Below are 18,020 nucleotides of genomic sequence, written 5' to 3' on the forward strand. Positions count from 1 at the left end.
TAACACACAAGAGAGAGAGAGACAAAGCCAGCTGCTCCCTAAAATAGAGAGTTACAATTCACTCCATCTTACTGTTAGCTGGCTCTCTGCAGCCAGACTCCGATCATCATTTTCCCTACAGATCCCCCTAGTCTGCAAGCAGGACCAGGAAAATCCCCTGAACATTTAAAATGATAGCTTACCATTTTAATAGCATTTTCAATACATCACACAAAAGGAGCACAGAAAAGGCTTCCCAGAATTCCCCTGCTTCAGGAACATCCCCTTAATCATGGGCAGCCAGGCCTAGGGTAACACAGCCTTCTAGCTTCTCCAAGTTATGACCAGCCTCTGGTTTGCTCCAGGAACAAAGGAGTTTAAATATGATGTCCCCCATTCATCTTGCACTGAGCACATCTCACCAGAACCAGAGGATATGGCCCTTTGCACCTCACACTCCACTGCTAAATATGTTAGGGAGTCTTTCACGCTGGTTCAGAGAAAATGAATGGTGGGTGTAAGGTACTACCAATTGTGTAACAGAGTGGAGAACACTAATTTGCTAGTGTTCTATATTGATTTTGCACAGGTAGAAAGGACTACAGAAGGTGCAAGGCAAAGGAGAGTCAAACATTTATAATATTCCATCCATACATGTCCTTACAATATTAAAGATATTTATGCATTGATGCTGCCATGTATTTTTCAGAAGTTCTGTCTTCTTGCTGGTAAGATATTTCACTATTCATAATAAGTCAACAAAAATGAATTTAACATTTTAATATCCAAATGTATTCATTAGTAAACTGCCTGATGAGCATAGATAATAAATAAAATTTGTGAGGAAAAATTATCTGAGAAGTAAAAATGTTATTAGCTAATAAAACAACTTCTTTCTTGTTATATTAACATAATCTTAAAGTTATCACTGACAAGTCTCTTACACAGTTTTCCCTATCTTCACTATTAAAGATTTTCCAAATTCTCAGCAAGATATTGTGTGATTATACTTGATTGTGATCTGTACTTTAACTCCTTGGATTTCATTTTTCCTTTAAACTAAATATTCTTTTTGATTTGCAATAGAAGACAGTATGTATAGAATTAATGAAAGTATCTTGAGGAAGGCAAGAAAGCAGGATGTCAATCATTGGTGCCTGATTTGAGTATTAGGAGATCCTAAAAATATTGAATTTGTCAAAGCTTAAGAAAATTAAGTAATCAATTAGCAGTAAATCAGTGCACAAATTTTATAAGCAAATGGTTATTAACTTGAAGTTATAAAGAATCTTCGTTGACTATTTACAGTCTTTGATGACAATAGAAACACATTGACTAATAATTGAATGTTAAATTATATAGTAACTCTACATTTAAATAGTTTCTTGGAAAAATATTGTATAACAATACCAATTTGGGATCTAAAGTTATGATGTTTGACTATATCTCACACCATTTCTATCTCTGTCTAAGCCAGGCCAGTTAAAAACAGGAGCAGTGTTCCCAAAATTACTCATATTGTGAATTCTGATAGCATTTGAACCTTGTGGCTACCAATTCCCTCATAAATGCTGTATAATTAATTTAAAACTTTTTCTAGGAAAATGGCTAACTAATCAAAAGTGTATTCAGTGCTCATTATGTTTTTGTTTAGATTTGATGGCAAGAAATGTGAGCATCCCACAGGCAATGAAGTGTGCTAAGCTGTTGTTCTTCTTCATTTCCTGTCAAATATTTAGCAGTTTCATAAAGGCAATGACTGCATTCTTATCACAACATGCTGCTTGGGGGCATTTTTTTGATTGAATAGCAAAATTATTCTTATTTTGTGTGAAAGTTTCTCTATAATTGATTGTGATAATTCTGTTCATATTACTATAGTTAAAACAGTTTGGTATCAGTGTTTGATTAAATACTGAATAATTAGAAAAAACATTTTGAAAATTTGGTTTCATTTTTCAAATCTTTCATAATTATCTTTCAGAAATGTAGCCTAATAATGAAAGAAACACTTTTTGCAAGGTTTGTATGGCTACAGATATCGACCTGGAAATGTATTGCAATTCTGTGCATATACCTCATAATAGCATGACATACCTCACTTATAAAAAGCAGCTCCTACTGCAATAATTAGATTTGCAGACTGGTCCAAATCTCGATTATCTTTAGGTAAATATTTTGGGTGGAACCCTGCAATTAACCTTAACATGTCTAGGACTCCAGTTTGCCTGACTCTGATCCCAATGACGAAATGTAGTTGCCCTTGTTGTTTCTACTGTAAAAGCTATTCTGTTAAATTATCTGCTGAGATTAGGCTGGAAGCAAATTTAAATATTTTTTTGGAATGGGATAATATCTCAGCTAGAGCAGGCTGGAAAAATTTAAACAGAATCATTTTCCATTGGAGAAGACAGTACTGCTGAAAGTGAAATTATTCACAAAGTCATATTGATTTTACCAAAATTGCATGTAAGTGAAAAATGGGGGGGGGGACAACAGTAATGAGATATCCCATTTTGCCAATTTCTGAATGAAACATTTGATTTTTTAATTCTGAAATTATTCTTTGTTTAGATTTTTTTAAATTTTGTATTATTGTAAAGGGGTGCACTCACCTTTTATGGGGAAGGTTGTGGCAGGGACACGAGGCCTCCAGCAATTTTGTTAAAAAAATATTTTGGTTAATTCAATATGAAAACATGGTGGAATTTTGTGGAGAATTTCAAAACTTTTTGATTTCATTCCAATTCAGAATGAAACCAAATATCAAAAGCCTTGTGAAATAGAATTTCCATCCTCCGCATGTGTCTAGTTCCAAGTGCAAAAGTGCCATGGAACTGAACTGGCTCTGCACTTTTTATTCAATGTTTATAAGTTTGGTGAACTAAGAAAAAACAAACATACCCTTGTGTCTCCATCTTCATGTCTTGAATTGTGTTGAGATAGCAAGAGGAAAAACCATGAAGGGTTTCAGATTTTGGTATTTCCAAAACAGACTAAACTAGAAAATACTGAAGAACTGAAAGATCTTTTTCTTGTGAGACTTCCATAGCATTTTCCAGACCAAAGGAATATGGAAGATCATCCAGACTTTGGGTGGCTTTGAAATTTGCCTATCAATACTTTCCATTTATCTTCACTGAGATAAATTGGGCTTACCAATATACAGAACACAGGCCATTCTCTGAGAGAGGAGTGGCCACCATAACAGTGGGCTGAAAGATGACTGAGTTCATTGCTTGAGAGGGTTGGTTGGAAGGGAGTGATAGCAGAGATGGCTCCTCTGAGCAGGGTATGCAGAAAAATGACTCCACTAAGAGCAGGCTAGACCTGTGAGGAGAAAAATCTCTTCTAGTGAAGGAGAGACCATGGCAAGAAAGAACTGATCTTTCTTTCTTGGCACAGTCTATATAAAAGACACAGTACAAAATAATTATAATTTCTCTTCTATTCTGAATTTATTCCATTCAGCAACATTACTTTTATATATTTTTATATTACAGCCAATTTTTCAAAGTTGCTTCTATGTCATCTTGGAATTTAAGTACACAACTGTTTTTATACATCTTCTCTATGTATGCCTGAATGTAACAGAAAGAAAGGAGGGGACTGGGAGCAGTGATGGGGTTTCTCTGAGAGCAAGAAGCCAGGAGGATGCTGGCTGAGTAAGGAAACTGGTGCCTGGGAACTGAGATCTGATGAGATGCTGGGGTGTGGGGTAGAACTGGGAATGGCTGGACAAGGAGACAGACAAGGAACTGGGGGATGGAGACTCTGAAATGGGAGGGAAATGGGAGTCAGTGGGGGGGAGGGGAATATGAATGGGTTGGGGGTTGTGACTGGAGGTCAGGGCAGCGGAATGAGAGACAGATTGGATAAAGATCCAAGAGAGGGGACCTGGGACTTCCTGGGCAATGATACTAGGACTGGGATTTGATGGAAAGGAGACTAGGATGGGGACTCCAGAGGGCTGAGTCTAAGAGTTGCTGGGCAAGGAGACTGCAATGATACTAGGACTGGGATTTGATGGGAAGGAGACTAGGATGGGGACTCCAGAGGGCTGAGTCTAAGAGTTGCTGGGCAAGGAGACTGCAACGAGTAGACTGAAGAGTGGAGACTGGCTAGGTGAAGGGAATGGCATGAGGAGCCAGGAGTGAGGAAGAGACAGGACTAGGAAAGTTACAGGGGGGTGAGATAAGGAAGAAGGCATCAAGCTTGTGAGAAACAGGCAGAAATTGCATTGGCAACCTTAATTCTGGCATCTCCTAGATTTGAGTGCTTGACTTTGTAACTTTAATGTTCTTTTAACATAGTTTGTGTGTGTGTGATATGTACTTAAGTTGCATACAACATAACTAAGGGCCCTCATTAGATTAGTCAAGACCAAAAAGGACTGTGAGGAACCTACTCAAGCTAGGTGAATGGGCAACAACTTGGAAAGTTTAAACTACTCATATACTTTAGTGTTCAAAAATAACTGTACCAAGTTAGGAAAGGCAGCTGGGCATCACTGAATAGTCAGGGCTGGCACTTCCACTAGGCGACCCTAGGCAGTCGCCTAGGGTGGTAGGATTTGGAGGGTGGTATTTTGCCGCCCTCGGTGGAAATTCGGCGATGGGGGTCCTTCCACTCTGGGTCTTCAGCAGAAATTCGGTGGCAGGTCCTTCAGTCGCTCCGGGACCTGCCGCCGAAGTGCCCCAAAGATGCGGAGCGGAAGGACCCCCACCGTCGAATGCTCAGAGGAGGAGCTGCTGCCTAGGGCAGCAAAAACCCTGGTGCCGCTCCTGTGGATAGTGCAGTGGAGATCTCATCGCAGTATGCCACTGCAATAAAAAAAAGCTAACACAATGTTAGGATGCATAAGAAATGGAATGGGGAAAATAAGGAATATATTTTAATGAAATTATGTAAATCAATGGGGCAGCCTCATCTGGAATACGGTGTGCAACACTGGTCACCCCATCTCAAAAGAAGATCTTGCAGAATTAGAAGGGGGTCAGAAAATGGCAATTGAAGATGATTAAAACATGGAAAAACTCATGAAAAAAATTGGGATTATTGATTTTAGAAAGGAAATGAATATAAGGGGATACAATAAAATAACGAACACAGAGACAGTATAGTATGGGCTCCTGTTCAACTTGGTTGATAACACAAGAACAAGAGGACAGTTTAATTAAATTTAAAGGTGGCAAATTCCAAACTGATAAAGGGAAATACTGCTTCACACAATGCATAATAAGACCATGGAACTGATTGCCACCAGCTATTGTTGAAGCTAAAATTTAGTAAGATCCAAAAAGACACTGGGCATTTATATGGATTAAAATATCCAAAATTATTATAGTTGATGTTAACTAGGGGTGGTAAAAAAGTCATTTAAATCAAAATGTTCTATGGGTAAAGATTTAGGCAGAATTTTGTTGGGGAAAACTGAAACAAAACATCTCATTTCAGATTGATGTTATTCTGTGTCTGCGTGAGTCACCGCAATGTCTCTAGCTCGTTGTACTTATGTGTCTTTCATGCCCATAGTCTCCTGTAACAGCCCTTCTCCCAGGCTAGACTATATCTCCCATGATGCACCATGGCTTAGTAACAGGAAGAGACCACCACAGTGCAAGTGTTATATAAACCACTTTTCCCTCCTCTTTTCTTCTTAAACTTAATGTAGCCACCCCAAGTCAACACGCTGTGGGAATAACTCATGCTTTTCTCAATTGGGTATAAGCCAAATTTAAATCTGCTGCACAACTGACAATTTTTTACTTTTGCTCTCAATACCTAGCTGTGGAGGAGAAGTCTGTGAACTAGGGCTCAACAGTATGAAGTTTTCAACTGCAGAGTAGTCTTAATCTTGGTCATGAGTCTTCAACCTTGGTAACTCAAGCACAGGGTTCGGTCACAGCTTTTCCTTGGCCCAGACCACAAAAGGAGCAGCAGCTCTCAGTTTTAGTTCATAGCCCAAAATGGAGTCCACCACCATGACACATAGACTCATAGACTTTAAGGTCAGAAGGGACCATTATGATCTTCTAGTCTGAACTCCTGCACAACGCAGGCCACAGAATCTCACCCACCCACTCCACCAAAACAGCCTCTCCTCCTGGGAAGCAGAGTCCAGTTCCTGAGGGCACCCACCACTGCCTCATGGGATTTTTAGTGGGTCAAGGCCAGCATAAAGTATATATGATTAGACAGACCTCGGACATGGTTCAGAGGCTCCTCTAATGGGGGGCGTACAGTTAAAATATTGACATTTCCTGCAGGACCAAAATGTAATTTTTTAATTCACTCTAATAGTAACAAACGTTGGAAGATATATGAAAGCTTGTACTTCAGGATTTAAGCCAATTTCTAACTACTAGGGATTAGGAGGAGATCTAGTGTGGAGAGCAGATTATTCTACATATGCCTAATGGAAAGTTTGTTCACCTTCCTCTAAAGCTTCTGTTGCTGGCCACTGTGAGAGACAGAATACTGGATTAGATAGATCACAGGTCAGATCCAGTCTGGCAATTCTTATGTTACTATGGTACAATTTTTACCAGAGATTTTGACAAATGTACATGTTCAAAGGAAATATCTTTATAGATAATAAATATGTCGAATACATACCAGTATCTTGTCACTATATTTAAATAGAATTTCAGCACAGATATTTTAAGATATAAATTATAACTGAAAAGTATTATTAGTATAGTAAGTATATTCTAGTTATATACTAGTGTCTTCTTTTCCTAAATTGTTGTGAAGTGTCTCTGAAAGCTGATATTTCCTCCACAGAAGTATTTCCATTTCAGTGTTGGCTGTAAGATGAAGTTATTCTGATAATGAGCAGTGCAGTATTTCCGAAAAATATGTTTTCAATGTTTAAAAGAAATCTGTATCCAATTTGTATATAATTTTTATGGATGTTCTAGGAAATAAGTTAACATTTGCCAGTAAGGTGGTATTTAAAAATACTAGTGAAAAGCAAATGTTCAATTCAAACTTCACACTGGAAATTCAATTCTAAGAAGTATGCTCATTCAACCAGGAAACAAAAACAATCTGTGTGACGTATTTTCAATACAAACAGCACAAATTCTGAATAATGAATATGTGCAACAAATGGCTAAGAATCTTCAGAGCAAAAATTATTCACAGAAATGATTTAGTGAATAATGACTACATTGGAGAAAATAATAATCCATTCATGGACAATTCACTAACAGAAAAGGCAATGAAATTTGATAAATAAATGATGTTATGAATTATTCATCTGACTCAGTTCCTGCAAATAAAAAGACATATTTTTTTCAGTTACACCCGTGTAAGGCTGGAGTAACTCCATTGACTACCTAGCTATATCTATCTGTCTATTCTACTCTACAAATAAGTACCATAGAAATATCTATCTAGAACTAATACAATAGTATCTGAGTTAGTAGTAATGTATGGACTAGTCGAATCAATACAAATTTGGACTGGCTGAGAATCCAAGGCTGCATTTCTATTTCACTTTACATCTGAGGTTTTGAACGTACTTTACAAATATTAATGCATGAAACCTCGCCATTCTTGTCAGGTAGAAAATCACTCCTAGATCTTAAGCCAGAAGAGACCATTAGATCATCTAGCCTGACCCCCAAGCCACAGGATTTTATCCAATTATTCCTCTATTAAGCCTAATAACTTTTGTGTTTCACTAAAAAAACCCTAATATATCTTCTTATCCTCATTAAAAGAGGAAGAGAGAGATGGGGAAACAGAAAAAGACAGGCTAAGTGACTTGATGAAGGCTACAAAGTGAACCTTCAGCAACTTTGGGAATGTTATCCAGATTTCCATTTAACCACAAAACCATACCTGCACCCCAAAATTTCCAGGCATATGAGGGCTACACCTAATTTGCACTAAATTGAGCAGATTGAAGCTACACTCCTATTCAGTGGAGGCCTGTGGTCCACAGAACCTTTGGGGTCCCACAAGCAAGATTTGGCATTATATGTTAAAACCTGTTAACGCAGCAAAATGAAACTCCATATTAAAGATGAGTGTGATTATTACAGATTGCAAATACAACTTTGGTGGCCATATTTGGTTTCAGGACACACTGTGGTTACCCCTGGCAATAGGTATATGCACAATGCTATCAGCTGAGAAGGTTCACAAGATCAGGGAAATTTACAGAATTCATTTGTTGGCTCCAAAAAAAGGGAGGGGGGGGCAGAAATTGATCTGTAGACCTTCAGAAATCTATACTTTTCATGTAAAATTCATGCAAATGTTATTGCTTGTTTTCCAACAACTTCAAAGCTTGCGAATGGTATGCTTTACATACGCTCTGTATAGATATTCAGAGAGTACATAAAGTGTCAGTAAGAGTGTTTAAAGATACTATGTACAGTAATATAAAGGTTTATATTGTGAAAGCATTTATATATTAATAACACTTCAGTTGCAGGGTATCTACCATACTAATAGCAAACTATTATAAAATGATGGATTTTCTAGAATGACATTAAAAGAAAAATTCAAAGGTGAACTGGGGAGCAGATGAGATAAACACACACAGTTTCTGTCACTTTTCAATCCTCTCTGTTTTTGTATCTAAAGAGATAATCATGAATCTTTCCTCCATTGAATAAAAAAAGTAAAATCAAAACACACTCATACATGCATGCACGCACACACACCACTGATGCAGCTCTGATACAAGTTTGAAACCAGAATATCATCTGCAAGTCATTTTCCCCATGTCTGCACATTACTGCGGCTAAATCAAATATGCTTCCTGGAAAGTCTGTCTTCAGAAATCTAGGATATGTTATTTATGCAATTTCACATTTAAATATATTTCGGATGAGATTCAGACAAAAAATATTTAGTCCATTTCTCTGGGATTAATGGTTTATACACAACTAGTCTAAAGTGCACACTCCTCCTTTACTGTCTTTGCATAAATTACCCTGTCATGCGATTCATCAACCACTTTTTCTCCACTTGAGAGTGATTAGTTCATTTATACAACAGAAGGGGTGTGACTCCAACAGCTACTAAGCCATAGTGATGCCAAACGATGGCAAGCTACCAAGTGACAAATTGGGAGAGATATCTGAATATTCACAAACATTTTAAATATAAAATAGATCCATATTTGAGGGGGTTAAATTTGGGACAACATTAGGACAAGGGTTACGTGTTGACATTTTAGTGTGTGAATTCTCTGTATGAGGCCTCTCATTCACTAAATTTGTGGTTTTGGTCACCCAGAAAAGCTATATTCCTAAGAGTGACAGACTTCAGAAGAGGCTGACTGGTTAGTTGTGACTTCTTCCCTAAAAATGTCATGCTTCCAGACAGCACTAATTCAGGGCTAGATTCTACCACATTTACTCACAAAGTAATACCTTATTCTGAAAACAGCCTCAGTACAGTGCCAAATAAACATCTTTCCATCTTCTGAGCAGACAACTTTCTTATGGCTTGGCCAGCACACATAAATTCTTCCATGCGTAGTATAGGCCCCTTCCCCACTATCATCTCCATTTACCATGAATTATGTTCTGTTAACATCGACTATAAAACTAAGGTAGTTGTAGGAAAGTTAACAATTGTCACTGAGTGGTATGATTCCCACTAAGGCTGCTTAAATGTTCCATGGCAAAACCAATGCATTGCAATGGAGAGTTCGTTCCTCTCTGAGGATATTGTATCATGAAAGCTCTTTTTTGCCCTCTTTAATATTACCAAGATTAATCTAGAAACTGTGAACAGTTTTCCACCTGTTGTGTTAGCAAATTGGTGTCTCTTTTTAGAAGAAAATTTGTTTTTCTATTATTGCAGCTCTATCTGCTTTTACTTTCTGAACACCTCTTAGACCAAAAAAATATACAAAGCAAATAAAATGTAATCATCCTTTTCAGTCATACGTGGCTTTGTACTTTCTTGTTCAAAATCAGATTGGAAGTAGAGATGCCAGAATGCCATAAAAGAAGCTGATCTCAGAAAATCTGTGTCCTAATCAGAAGCAAGAGGAACCAGGTAGCTCATTAAGAAGTCTGTTCATGAATATTTCCAGTCCTGTCTTGCAGAGCAAATGGTTCAGATAATTTGGGCAAGCACTCAGTCTTGTGTGTGTTTTTGAGCTACATCCATGAATAGTACCTTACGATAGATGTTTAGGCTGGGAAAAGTTTTCTCAAGTGGTCTACTACAATTCCCTGTATCATGCAGGATATTTTTCTACATTATTCCCCCTAGTGTACAGTCTTATCAATCCTTAAATACCTCCCTTGGAAATCTGTTCTAATGCTTAAAAGCTCTAAAACAATTTTTTTCCCGCTGTCTGGCCAATTTTCTTTTCTTTTTAGTTTTAGGCCATTACTCTTGTTTAACCACTTTTTGATAACAAAAAAAACCAAAGTGTTGATATTGCTTCCTGGAAGGCATTTGCAGAATATCATGTTCACCCTCAGCTCTTTCAATCTCATTTTTCTTGGGTGTATAAACTAAACTCCCTCAGTCTATTGTCTTAAGACTCATCTGTCAGCACTTGAATGACTTTATGGTATCTCTGAGTGCTTTGAGTAAGACAACGATGAAAGCTAAGCTGCAAAATATGTGTATGTAAATATGTATTATTATTATTGTAGTCCCTAAGGGTACATTCAGTATTGGGGTCCCATTTGATATCAGCATCACAGAAACATATCTAGGAGGTATTTGTTACAAATCATTATAATTATTATTTTTATAGGTAGTGCTCTGTGCTTTTTTTTTTTTTAATGTATGCGTATATTTGTGGCCAAATTTTGTTCTTGGATGCTCTTGCACAATTTTAGCTAAAATGTGTAGTAGCTCCTATTGACCCTACATGAAACAAGAGACCTTCCATTTTGGAAAGTTTGCTAGTTGATCAAGATTCCCTGACATTCTGATAAATGCCTGGTGTGACCCTCTTATGAAACAAAAATGCTTCAGTCTGTTAGGGAATCTTGGACACTGATTGCTGGTTTTGAAGATATTATGGTTTATAATGAAAGAAAAGGGGGAAAGTTTATATGTATAGAGAGAGACTAAGAGGAAGGATATGAAGAGACAAGAAGTAAACCTAAAGTTCCTGCTCTTCACTAAGCATTAAAGATAAAACACTCTATTAAATCTTTTGTATTTTCCAATATTATTCTGCTAAATATACTATAATTTTGTGCTTTTTTAGATTTCAGATGCAGACTCTTTTCTTTTGAACTAGCCGTCCTTCTTTGCAGTCTGTACTCAGCCTGAAACTCATAATATCCTCAGAGTCATAGTGCCATTGGTGTTTTAATATTCATTTTAAATTACTTAAAATGAACAAAAACTGCTTAAGCAAACTCCAGTAAGATGAAGATAACATAGTATGCATATATCTAATAACAATTAACAAGATACACATGAGGTGGTATGTGCCTTCATACTCTGCTGTAGCAGATTTTGCTTATAGCATCTGGTTCTCTTCACCCACCTGTAGATTGTAGCATTGTTGGATGGTAGCTAGGCAGATCCACTAGAGACTGGGGGATTGGGCAGGATTGAATGGGCAGTATTGAATTTATATAACTGTATATCCCTGCAAAGTACGTATGATAGTATTAATCAATGTAATATCAAAGGTCATATGGATGGCATAAGCCTCAGGGACTTTCAAATTGTTTCCTCATATGGACCACATCTTAATACAGATATTTCTATACTGACCACCTTCCTTCCAATTTGTGATCCCCAAACACCTTCCTTTCAATCTTCTGATGACAGAAATTGCTTTACAAGAAAAAGTAACAAAGCAAGACTGGTTCTAGGCTGATTCTTGCCTGCATATTTATACCTGCCTCTGGAAATTTCCATTACATGCATCTGACGAAGTGGGTATTCACCCACGAAAGCTTATGCTCCAATACGTCTGTTAGTCTGTAAGGTGCCACAGGACTCTTTGTTGCTTTATACAGATCCAGACTAACACTGCTACCCCTCTGATACTTGACACAAGAAAAAGTGATACTGAAAAAGGAATTATTTTTAGTTCTGCCTTGATGCAACTTAGCAAATAGAAACATAGCGGAGTGTCAGCATAGTATTACCAGCTGGCTCTCTGAGGACAACTGTGATGAGATGATGATGACTGACCTCTCCATCTCACTTTTCTCTCTCCAGTGAAGGAACAGTAGTTTGTTGAAGCCAAGCCAGTTAGTAGCAGTCACTGCAGAATAGGAGACCATCACAGAAAGTGAAGGAGAGGAAATGAGAGTCAGCAGAGTCAAATTAATCATCATAAGGTAGGCTGAAGTAACCTGTGATGAGGAAAGTCAAACAGTGAGACATCCAAATCAAAGAAGAAGAGGGAAGCAGGAATGGCAGCCACCTAGTTGAAGAGGGGAGGAAAAGGCCAGATTTCAGTCACTTACAGTTATAAGTGTAGTCTGTAGTTGTAGGTTAAGTCATGTAATCTCTCTTAGCCTCAGGCCCCTATAAAACAGGGATAATAATACTATCTTTCTCACAGCCAACTTTATTCTGTCTTGTCTATTTAGATCAGGGATGGGCAAACTTTTTGGCCCGAGGGCCACATCTGGGAATAGAAATTGTATGGTGGGCCATGAATTCTCACAAAATTGGGGTTGGAGTGTGGGAGAGGGTGAGGGCTCTGGTTTGGGGTGTGGGCTCCAGGTTGGAGCCAGAAATGAGGAGTTCAGGGTGTGGGAGGGGGCTCCGGGCTGGGAAGGGGGTGCAGGAGTGGGTGAGGGCTCTAGCTGGGGGTGCGGGCTCTGGGATGGGACTGTGTATGAGGACTTTGGGGTGTAGGAGGGTGCTCTGGGCTGGAACAGAGCGATTCGGAGGGAAGAACGGGGGGTCAGGGTTGGGGCAGAGGTTTGGGATGTGGGAAGGGTTGCAGGTTACAGCTGGGGGTGTGGAGTCTGGCGTTGGGCTGGGGATGAGCAGTTTGGGGTGCAGGAGGGTGCTCTGGGCTGGGATAGAGGGGTTCAGAGGGCAGGAGGGGGATCAGGGCTGGGGCAGGGGGGTGGGGTATGGGGAGAGGCTCAGGGGTGCAGGCTCTAGGCGATGCTTACCTCAAGCACTCCTGGAAGGAGCAGCATGTCCCTCTCTGGCTCCTATGTGGAGGCACGTCCAGGTAGCTCTGCACGCTGCCCCATCCACAGGCACCGCCCCTGCAGCTCCCATTGGAGCATCAGAGGGGGCCATTGGAGTGGAGCCCTTGGAGCACATAGGAGCCAGAGGGGATCCATACTGCTGCTTCCAGGAGCCGTGTGGAGCAGCCCCCAACCCTGCTCCCTGGCTGGAGTGCTGGAGCGGGGCCATACTATGGCTTCCAGGAGCCACGTGGAGTGGCCCCCCAACCCTGTGTCCTGGCTGGAGCACCAGAGCGGGGTAAGCCCCAGACCCTGTTCCCCAGCGAGAGCTTGAGGGCCAGCTTAAAACGGCTGTTGGGCCAGATCCGGCCCGAGGGCCGTAGTTTGCCCACCCCTGATTTAGATTGTAAGTCCTGCGAGATAGAGACTCTCTCTTACTAAATGTTTGTACAGAGCCAGGCACCATAGCACAATGATCTTTGCTGGGGCTATTGTAATACAAATGAATAATAATTGATAATATAAAGTGTACCTATCTAATTTTCCTCATTTTGATGGATTTGACTGATTTTAGTTCCAAAGTTGCCTATGTTCCACACAGCTCTGGAATCCAAATCCCATTGCTTTAAATTGCTGAAAATTCTCTAAATCAGCAATAAAGAATAGCCAAGAAGTGATGAAACTGATGCGATAGTTATTTAACCCTGAGGAAAGAATCCCACCACACTTTAACTTTCCTGCATGAATAATTATGTTTTATCCCACATTTTGGGCCTTTGTCACACATTGAATCATACATTTATGCAAGTTGTAAGGGATGATACAAAAACAATGTTATTAATGAGAGCAACTCTCCCATTTTCTTAAAGTTCTTTTTTTGTTTTATTTCATATTATTATTAAAAATTTTAATGGCTAGATCTTTGGATCAAAGCAAACTTTTCAAATCAATTCTATCTGCAGTTTGTTCAGATCAAGATTTTTTTCCATCGTTACTGAAAATAAGTTTCTGCTCCAGGCATATCTAACACATAAGTCTAAACAATTACCAGCAACACAATGTTGATGTAGTTTGCATAACAGTAGGTGCAGAATTTAAAAAAATAGTAAATTCAGAAAAAAATTAACAATTTAAATCAAATTGATTAGCATTTGGATATAATCAGTCATGAGCATGATCTGTTATTTAATCAGGTAATGACTTCATTAAAAGTGGTTAATCACACACTACATTCAACTCATTTTCCAAACTTAGAATTAATTATTCAAATTATAGCAATTAAAATATACCAGTTGAGGGCTCAATTCATTTGAAAAAAATACTTATGCAAGCTTGCCACAAATCTACAGATCATTTACAGGAGCCAGAATGTGTACTGAATATCTAATTAAAAAGGAAAAAATACAATCAGATGTGACATTAGGTAGGTAGGGACCGCATTTTGTGTGTAGAACAAATATATATGTGAGGGAAACACCTCTTTTGTTGATAGAAGGAATTATTCTGGAATCTGAACATGCCCTTCTTCATCCAGATGTGGAACAACAATCTAGCCTTTACTTACAAAATCCAAATAGCATATTAGAAAGAAGTGCTGCTGTTGTCTGTCTCTAGCAGCCCTTTCGTCCATCCTCAGAAAACATTGTGGTCCCAAGTGCAACCATGAGAGAAAAATAAAATCCCAAGGAATTCTTCTGTCAGCATCAACTTGCTTTGAGGCAGTCATGAATGAAATAGAGAGTGCAACCCAATTGAAGGGAACATCTAGTTTGCCTTTAGGACAGTCCATTAATTGGCAATGTAGGTGACAGCATTGGTAGTACAGTGGAGTAAGCAAGGAGGACTGTATTGTCCTCAAATAGCTGGAGTCGACGTAGCCTAGGTTGACTTACCATGGTGTCTTCACTGCACTGCGTAGATGGGAGATGCTCTCCTGTCAACTTACCTTACTCTTCTTGGAGAGCTGGAGTACCGAGGTTGACTGGACAGTGCTATGCCATCGATTTAGTGGGTCTTCACTAGACCCACTAAATCAGTACATGCTGCATCGGTTGCTGCAGCTTCAATCTTCCCGATCATGAAGGAAAGCCTGCACTCTAGGAACTATTTTGGGGAAGTTCTGTGACCTGTGTTATACAAGAGGTCAGACTCAATGATCGCAATGGTTCCTTCTGGCCTTGGAATCTATGAATAAAAAGCTACTGGCACACACCAGTAGCAGATTACTACCGTCACCATAACTCTTCATGCTGACTCAGTTGTACTGGATCAAGCTTGGGACAGGATATGGTCTCAAATGCCAGTGATGTGGGGTTTTGCATCACCCCTAAAACATAGGAGATAGCAGTGTAATTATTTCAATACCCCTACAAAAAAACCCAAGAAAGAGAAATACTGCAAAGGGATACTTTAAAGAAAATTATAGAAGGAGAAGAAATGGAAAGTTTAGAGAGGTTGTAGAAAAACAAACATGAGGGAAAACAAGAATAGTTTTAAAAAGGAAAAGGAAATCCAGAGCAGGGGACAGTCCCAGCAATGATTTCTGAAAACTTAAAATTACATTGTCAGTGCTTGATTAGCAAATAAATAAATAAAAGAAATCAAGAAGGAAAAGAAACAAACCTGAGGTGAAAGGAAGAAAACAAAGGAAAACAGAAAGAAGAGAGAGAGATATTTTCTTTTTCTTTTTTTCCCTTTTTGAGGGACAGTGTCAGTAAATATAGTTGAATGGTGTAGAAGCCAAAATGTGTTTTAGTTGAGTAATTTATTGCTACAGTAATTATGAAATCGATGTGTAATGCTGTGTTCTTTTTAATGGCTACATTTTCAAAAATGTTGTGCCACTAAATTGAGCACTTGCATCTGTAATAAGAGGATAAGTGGTGACTGTCCACTGAGACTTTTTAAAGGATGGGGATAACTGGGGTGCAAGTGAGTTACAGATGCCACAAGTAATGACAGCCAGGATGGATGGCCAAAACATTTTAATCAGCTGCACATAGTGAGTAGTTCACATGCAAGCTGTATTATATTGCCTAATTAACCCTGCCAAATAGCAGCAAATACATGCTCACCCTCTGCTGTAGAGTTTGGTTGTGTTGCCCATAAATATTATCAACCTCAAGCACAGAGTGATGGAGAGTGAGGGGGCAGCAGGAGGCCCAAAGGTCCCAGGCATAGCGTGAAGCCTGACTATCTCCTGAACACAGGACATTATAAGTCATGGGTAAATGTTATGGGTGTTCATGAAGAATAATTCTTCTGAGTTTTACAACTGAGTATACAACCATCCTGCCTGTCTGAGAGGAGTTTGGAAGGGAACTGGGGTGAAGCAAGTCAAAGCCAGAGGAGCTCTGTGTTGTCAAAGTTTCCACCAACCTGATATTCTGGCAACAGGAAATTTCCAAATAGTTGTGGAGGCCATGACAAATATAAGCCAGTCTCCAGCCTCCAGCTACACTGAGCACTTTCTTCATGCCATTCAGAGAAGGGATAGTAATTATGATTTCCCCAGATATACACAACAGTAAATTATGAGATAGCTCTGACACACTGCATAGTTACTTCATGTCCTGGGTCCACAGTCTGAACGCATGTTCCACAAACTACATCCCGGGCAGTGAAGCAGCCTCCAAGAACAAGGTGAAGTATGATTCTATCATCAAGTAAATTGTCTATGATGTAACTACATAATCATATACATAATTGTGAGAACTTCAGGAAGAGAAACATCTTGGATCCTACATTCTCAGGAAATCCCGACTTAGAACTTGAGAATACTGGGCTGGAGGCTAGTGCTGAGTAAATACAAAGAGTTAAGTTATAATAACATTGTGATGCTGGCAGACCAGGTGCCAGCTCATGCCAAGGCCCTAAGCCTCACTTACAAATGCATAGCTGGAAACCAGTCTATGTGTTAGCATTATCAAAATCAATATTAAATTTTAAGTTGCTAAGAATGTGTTTAGTGTTTTATAAAATGCTTGTAGGATACTCATATTTTGTTCTCTCTGAACTATACCCCATGTAACAGCAAACATTTGCATTGTATATATCTCTGTAATTAAGTAACCCATCAAAGAAGAAAGAGGCTTTGTTTAATGCAAATGATGGTCTCTTACAAGAAGATGTTAAATCCTGTTCATTAAACACAAATGAACCACTGTGCGAGATCAAGGATCAAAGACTTTTAAGTGCTTTCCTCCCCCCACCTTCATGAAGAAGGGACATGTCAGCTTGGTTTCTGTGAAAAGAAGCTATAAATATGGACACAAAGAAAAATCATCTCTGGACTGTTTGGATTCTAACAGAGCAGGATAACCAAATGAGAATACGGAGATCCCCAGAATTATTTTCGGTAGCCCTAAAAGACTTTTGGGAAACTGCCAGATTACTACATCTCTTCTACCTTTTGGAATTATAGAGTATGACTCACCCTGTACTTATATTTTTACCTACTTCAACCTCTCAATAATTCTCATCCCTTTTTCTTAGCTAATAAATCTTTAGTTAGTTTAGTATAGAATTGGCTACCAAGGTAGTCTTTGGTGTGAGATCTGGGATGCAAATTGACCTGGGTGAATGACTGGTGTTGGGACTAGGTATAACCTGAATGTTTTGTGATTTTTGGTGTTACTGACTATCTATCACATAGTCCAGCTGGCCTGGGTGGTAAAACAGACTGGAGTTTTCTAAGAGAACTGTCGGTGACTCGATTATAAGGCTATTGTAATACTTTGGGGGTTCACATTTATTACTGGGTTGATGGAATCTTATTATAGAACTTACCACCAGTTGGGTGTCTGCCCTGTCTTTTGACAGTCTGCCCTGAGGTTGGTGCTCACGGTTCTGAGCCACCCAGACAGTGTGACAAACATTAGGTCCCATGGCATTTGTCTTTGTATTGTGGATATTCTTAATGAGAATATG

At 39.0% G+C, this 18,020-nt stretch overlaps 1 long non-coding RNA gene across 2 annotated transcripts in view; it reads left to right on the forward strand.

The window, feature by feature from the left end:
• LOC120405786 overlaps positions 1-18,020 on the forward strand; it is a 122,471-nt gene that overhangs the window by 57,858 nt on the left and 46,593 nt on the right. The window contains exon 3 of one of the 2 annotated variants that reach the window (XR_005598874.1): positions 12,157-12,278. The exons of the other annotated variant lie outside the window; for it this stretch is intronic. This is a non-coding gene — a long non-coding RNA (uncharacterized LOC120405786). The remainder of the gene's footprint in view (positions 1-12,156; positions 12,279-18,020) is intronic. 2 annotated transcript variants of the gene reach the window in all.

Source organism: Mauremys reevesii, linkage group 5 (genome assembly GCF_016161935.1).
Source record: "Mauremys reevesii isolate NIE-2019 linkage group 5, ASM1616193v1, whole genome shotgun sequence".
NCBI lineage: Eukaryota > Metazoa > Chordata > Testudines > Geoemydidae > Mauremys > Mauremys reevesii.